This window comes from Hippopotamus amphibius, chromosome 13 (genome assembly GCF_030028045.1).
Source record: "Hippopotamus amphibius kiboko isolate mHipAmp2 chromosome 13, mHipAmp2.hap2, whole genome shotgun sequence".
NCBI lineage: Eukaryota > Metazoa > Chordata > Mammalia > Artiodactyla > Hippopotamidae > Hippopotamus > Hippopotamus amphibius.
Window position 1 is genome coordinate 84,589,016 of NC_080198.1, and position 7,055 is coordinate 84,596,070.

Consider the following 7,055-nt stretch of genomic DNA (forward strand, 5'->3'; position numbering starts at 1 on the left):
CCACAAGGGAAAGCTGGTCTCTAGTTCATGCCCTTGTTTAGTGTTTCCTCTCTGCCCTATCCCTGCTTCCTTTACTCCTCTTCTCCAGAAAGCGTCCTTCCAATAAATAACCTGAACGAGAATCCACACATCAAGCTCCTTCCGGGGAATCCCCCCTCAGAGGGTTAGAATTGCATTTGGGGCTAGGAAGCAGTGCGGAGGGTGAAACGCCCTGCATCCCTGCAGAGGAGGCTCACATCACGGGTGGGAGGTTGGAGGGCTGCTAGTTCCCGGCATGGCGATTGCTAAGACCTTTCCCTGTGGAGAACTGGGATGGGATTCAGGTGGAAAGCAGTGCATTAACTGGCTCGATGAGGTAGGCATTTAGGGTATGTGGGAAATCGTCACAGTAAGGCCTGGGGAATTTAAAGAAGAGAAAATGACTGGCAGATCTATTAATCAATACTGTAAAGCAAAGTATGAGAGTGAGAAAGAAGAAACCTCTGGCAGCTTTTAACAGTGACCCTCATCTCCTGCAGCTGGAAGACCCCGTTGAAAGAACGGCAGAAATTGAGAAGAGGATTCCCAGCAAAGGCCAAAGTCAGGACCTTGACGGGGAAGAAGTGGGAACCTGAGAAGTCAGATGGGGATCTCTGGGTAGATGTGCTTGAGAACATGGACAGCCCCGCTCCAGATTCCCGTGAACTCCCAGGGTTTGCAGGGATGGAGGCCCCTCCCCAGTCACACACATCCTTACCTGAAGAGGTTTCACCTTCTCAGCTGCCTCACGGCTTGCCTTTCTTGTCATCGGCCCCTGCATTCCCCCTTGGCCATCACGCCAACAACTAGGGTCAAATCTCAGCATAGCCAACGGAGGAACTGCTGGGTTTGCCAAGATAGAGGGGGTTTGTCTCCCCAGACATCACAGGGCCAGGCTAACATGAATCAGCAGTGTAAGCCCTTTTCCCCACCCACCATGGATGCTGCGGGGGTGGGTGGGTCAGGACTTACACCGTAGAAAGGATTCGTTCAGGGTTTCCACTGCTATTTTCTGTTCATTTGACAGATTTATCACTTTATTCCGGGGGGTAGCAAACTGTTTGGTCAGCATGATTTTTCCTATATATGTGGTTTTTAATTTGAATGATTTTATGCCGACCTCACAACTCTCTAGTCTGTTATATGCAGCGGCTTCCTATGGTCGTGTTCCTTCCTTGAAGATAGTTTAGTCGTCCTGCTCTTCTCTCTGCACCTTTGCTTTCAAGCATCAATTAAAATTCTCTTTATTGCTTTTTGAATCCTCTGAAAAGACTTAGTGCCTTTCTTTTCACATCTCTGTTTACCCATTTAAACTTGGCTGTTTGACTTGTATTTAAATTCTATCATAATTTGTGATTAATTCCTTCTTTTTTCATTCTTATTCAAACTTCTGATCCTTCAGATTGCCTTCCAAAACATCTATATATGATCTACCGTTTGTGTGTGAACTTGGTTTTCTGCTATTCGTCACATATTTATAAAATGGTATATATGACAACAAACATGAGTTTACACAATCTATTGTAGAGGGAAAGAAAATTTCCCACTAAAATGTTTGTGTTAATTAACGATTGAGCATATGCTATTTACCAGACACCTTGCTTAAATGCATTACATCATAATCCTCACAACAGCCCTATGAAGTAGTTAATATTGTCTCTGTTTTACAGATAAAATAAAATTTAAACAGCATATTCAATGTCACACATCTAGTGATTGAAAAAGCTGGGCTTGAACTTGATTAACCTGAGTCCAGAGCTCCTGCTCTTAATCACTGCATTGTTCTAAAATTCCAGTTACTACCTTAAAAATATCAACTTATGCTAGAATAGACTCAAATCTCAGTTACTTATAGTCTTAAAAATTTAACAAAGTTTGGAAAGACATCTATTTTGCAAAATGGTCTGACAGCTTGTTTGTTATTTTCCAAAACACGCAAATAGAAAAGAAGGAAACAAATACTTCTAAAATGGTACAATAGAACAAAGGAAATTCCCACCTCCTTTCTCTTAAGTTCTCTTTCCTTGTTGGCCTACTTTCTAATTCTTTTGCCTTTTATAAATTCCTCTGCCTCATTTTTATTTACAGGGATTAAAACTACAGAATGAAATGAAAAGAATTAAGGGCCAACCATAAGAAAACTTACAATTTCCCATTAAGCCTGCCAGCTTTTACATAAAGTCTAGCCTCCGACACAGGACCAAGAAAGACTCACCCACTCCAGCTCCAGCCCACAGCTCCAGCCACCCCTGCCTTGTTCTCCTTCCTCCAATCACTCTAGTATGTCCTCAGTTCTTCCAAGGAGCCAGCTGCTCCCCATCCCAGGGCTTCCACATTCACCTGTGCTTGTTGTCAGACGTGGTCTTTCTACCACTCGCTTCCTCCTGTCGAACCCTGCCTTCTCCTCCTTCCTGTCTCAGCTTCATGTGTCAGGTCCTCAGGGATGTCTGTCCAGACCCTGGCAGACCAGGTTAGAGTCCAGCATCTCACACTGTAACCAGGCTCTATCGCTATCATCACCATTCTAGTCCCCAGATGGTCTATACTCTGTGAGGGCGAGTCATTTCATACCCAGCATTCTGTGCAGTCCCTGCAACATAAGTAGAGTCTCAATATTTTTTGAAGAACGAATTGAACATAAAAATAAATGAGGACTTCCTATGTGGTGCAGTGGTTAAGAATCCACCTGCCAATGCAGGGGACATGGGTTCAATCCCTGCTCCAGGAAGATCCCACATGCTGAGGAGCAACTAAGCCCGTGCACCATGACTGTTGAGCCTGCACTCTAGAGCCTGTGAGCCACAGCTATTGAGCCCATGTGCCACAACTACTGAAGCCCGTGCTCCTAGAGCCCGTGCTCCACAATAATAGAAGCCACCAAAATGAGGAGCTCGTTCACCACGATTAAGAGTAGCCCCTGCTCACAGCAACTAGAGAAAGCCCATGTGCAGCAATGAAGACCCAATGCAGCCAATCAATCAATCAACCAGTAAACAAAGTGAAGAGAGGGTGGGCCAGAGCTAGAAAATTCTCGCTAATCATCCCTGGTTACTTTTACTGTTCTGTCCCCACTCTCTTGAACCCACTTACTCTTCAGCACCACTTCTCTTCATTTCCCTGAGTGGCTGGGGTTCTGGTAAGTGAGGCGTGTGTGGAGTCGTGATGGCGTGTACCATGCAAGAGCTCACGCCACGCCTCCTTCAGCTGTGCACGAGCAGGCAGTGTCAGTTTTCGGTGATTAACCCCCATGACACCTTTCAAGCACCCTCCATTCGTCACTGAATAACATGTGCAATCCTTGGAAGCTAAATTTTCTCATTATCCGTAATTACTCTTTGAGGCACATGAGATGTAAACAAGAATAAGTGCAATTATCCAGCTTTGCAATAAGAAGCCATATGTATTGATACCGTGATTAGGAAGTCACTAAATATAGATGTGGTCATCTTAGGCTGAGTGCCAGCCCAACCAAATGATTGAAAGGCACCTACCTACTCCAGATGGCTGGGCTGATTGAAATCAGATGATTACATCATGTTTTTATGCATCTTCATCCAGGAATATAAACAGGGAGTATTGTTTTTTTTTTTAGAATTTTTTTTGGGGGGGAGGGTACACCAAGTTCAATCATCTGTTTTTATGCACATATCCCCGTATTCCCTCCCTCCCTTGACTCCCCCCGCCACCCGCCCTCAAGTCCCCCCCACCCTCCCCGTCCCAGTCCTCTAAGGCATCTTCCATCCAAACAGGGAGTATTGTTATCTGAATGTTAACAAAAAGCGTTGAGGACTAGAGGCAGAGGTCTAGTAGTCTGAGTAGCAACAGTTAAGAGAGGTGAGCTGAAAAAACAGAAGGAAAGGAAAGCAGATCTCTTATCTCCCCATTCCATAGGGAGTGCCAGGGAAATCTACAGAGGATAGATTTGCCCAAGAATCCCACCCTGCTCCACCTCACACAGCCCACAGAATCCAGGTGACCCTGAGAACACATGGTCTCCTCCTGCCTCCCAGGGCTGCTGCACAGTAAGCTGATTGGCATCATTTCTCTCTGCACCTGCCTCCTGACCTGTTGGGGAATTTCATAAACCCGGTTCTGCCAGTGTCTCCACATAATCTACGCACACCACCTACAGAAGTTTCAGTGGAGAAAGATACTCACCTAAGCACAGCAGAGCCTCCCGAACTCAAAGTATCTTGCAAAAATTGCCCTTGATTATAAAAGATGTCTTCATCAGGATTCAGACAAATAATAGAAACTGAACTCAAAATGGCTTAGGCAAAAATGGTACTGATTAATCCACAAACAGTAAGGTCAGATCAATGTAGCTGGAGCCAGTTGCTAAAATGTCAGTGATCTCCCTCTGTCTTTTTCTCTGTCTCTGTCTCTCTCTCTCTTTCTTTCTCTCCCTCTCTCTCCCTCCGTCTCTCACTCTTACTCCCCAGCTGCATTTCTCTTTGTGGGATTCAGTCTCCAGCAGGCTCTCCCCAGGGGGGTGGCAAAATGACTCCCAGCTGCACCACCATTATGTCTTATCAGGTTAGCATCTCTGGCAAAAAGAAAGGGAGTAACTCTCAAAAGCCCCAGCAGAAATCCCAGGATAGAGTACTGTTATCCTGATTGAGATCAAGTGTCCATTGCTGGGACCAGTCACTGTAAACTAAGGGATGAGAAATGCTGATTGGCCAGGCCTGGATCACATGGCCAAGAAATGGGCTCAGCCTCACCTACGCTGAGAATTGGGAAAGGCTGTTGCCCAAAGAAAGAGGCAGAAGGAGAAACGAGCCCCAGGCTGACAATAAGATAGTGTCCACTCCCAAAAGCACAGGGCTTTCTGCTTTCTAGAAGTATTTACTCCCCCTCCTCACTCCTCATTTGACTACGTTGGCCTAAAGGAATCTTTCCCTTCTTTGGGCTGATTGGTTCTCCTACAGCAATAACATTAGTAGCTCACCCTTATACGATGCTTCCTATGTGCTGTTTACGTTTCTACTCATGTATTCCTCACAGCTTCATATGAAATTGTTACATTATCACCCATATGTTATAGATGAGGAAACTGAAACACAGAGAAATAAATAATTTACCAAGTTTACACAGCTAGTAAGGTGGTGGAACCAAGGGGCAAAGCCAGCAGGTGGCGCCAATGGTTACTAATATCTACCTTGATAGTTTGCCTTTGTAATACCATTTTCTTTTGTTGCCATTTTATGCAATTAGACTGCTTAATGCATGGTTTCAAAAGCATGGGGTGATGCCTGAAATCTTTTTCACCCCAGGTTTACATAGAATTCTAATCTCAGAAATCAATGACTCTGTAGTGGGTAAAGGTAATTGAAATGTCTTACAGATTTTTACATGTTGATTTTTGACTCGATCCAAAAAAAAAAAAAGCCTTGGAAATAGAGGAAGTCTGAAAAAAGATCCTCTATGACAGTATTTCTCAAGCTTTATTCGCAAAACTTCTATATGCATACACCACAACTATTATTTACTTGGTATTTTTATTGAACTTGATCTTAAATTGACTCACTGGCCCTGACTCCAGCCTCAACTACCTGAAATCATGGAGTTGGTGTTCTAATTGTCTTTTTCCTAAAACATATTTAAAATAAGCACCTGGGAAATAAAATTATAACGAGATACCACTCATGTCACCAGAAGGGCAAAATTAAAAAGACGGACAATAGGACAACCAAACCACTCATGCATTATTGGTAGAAATATAAAATGATACAATCACTTTAGAAAAAATCTGTTTCTTATAAAAAAAGGTACACCCAGCCTATGACCTGACATTTAGAATCCTACCTGAGAGAAATAAAAATATATTTACACAAAAAGACTGACATAAGAATGTTCCTAGAGGCTCTATTCATGATGGTTAAAAACTGGAAACAGACAAGAGAATGGATAAACAAACTGCAGTAAATTAACATAATAGAATATTATTCAGAAATGTAAAGGAATGAACTACCAATGTACACAGGAAAAACAGGAATGAAGAAAAAAATTAGGCTGAGTGAAAGAAGTCTTACACAAAAGAGTACATATCATATGATTCCATTTGATTGAGTTTCTAGAATAGGTAAACTTAACTAAGGTGAAAAAAATCAGACGAGTGGCTACCGGGGGATGAGATCAGAGATGAGATGAAGGAGGAACAGGCATAAGGGAGCTTTCTGGGGTGATGCTACTATTTACATTTTTACAGGAGTTTGGGTTACACAGGTATATGTATTCATTTTGTCAAACTCAGTAAATTTTACTCACATAGAAAAATAAACTAAATAGATATTCAATAAGGACCAACTGTACAGCACAAGGAACTCTGCTCAATATTCTGTAATAACCTATATGGGAAAAGAATCTGAAAAAGAAGAGATATGTGTATATGTATAACTGAATCACTTTTCTGTACCCCTGAGACTAATATAACATTGTAAATCAACTATACCCCAATATAAAGTAAAATTCTTTGAGTGCAAAAAAAAAAAAAAGAAAAGAAAAAGAAACTATAAACAAATATTGGTCTGTCATTCATAACCTGCATGCAGAAGGGTTTTAGGGGAAATGCACTGGTGTCTGCAATGCATTAAAAGTAAGATAAATTGACAGCTCCATCACAGGGTGGCTAGAAGGTTAGATATGTGATGAAGCAAGCACAGTGAAATGTTAATGGAGAATCTAGGTTGCAGGTTTATGGTTGTTCACTGTGAAATTCTTTCCAAATGGCTGCGTTTTGAAAATTTCCATAATTAAATGTTGGGTGAAGAGTAAATACCTAACTGTTAAACCGTTCACCTAGCTACCACTTGAAAGCACGTCACCTCTCTCCAGTAGTACATGTTCAAAGCCTGCAAACACTGCTGGAGCAGAAACTTGCTTTTTCTTGACATCTAGTTTTGCACAAGAATATTTTTCCAGCTCTGTTTAAGCCTATAAAGCTGAGTGAAAGAGTTACAGTTTAGGTTCATATCCATCTCTCCACTTCTCATGTCAAAATTTACACATTTCCTCTGATTTGTCTCAATTCCAAG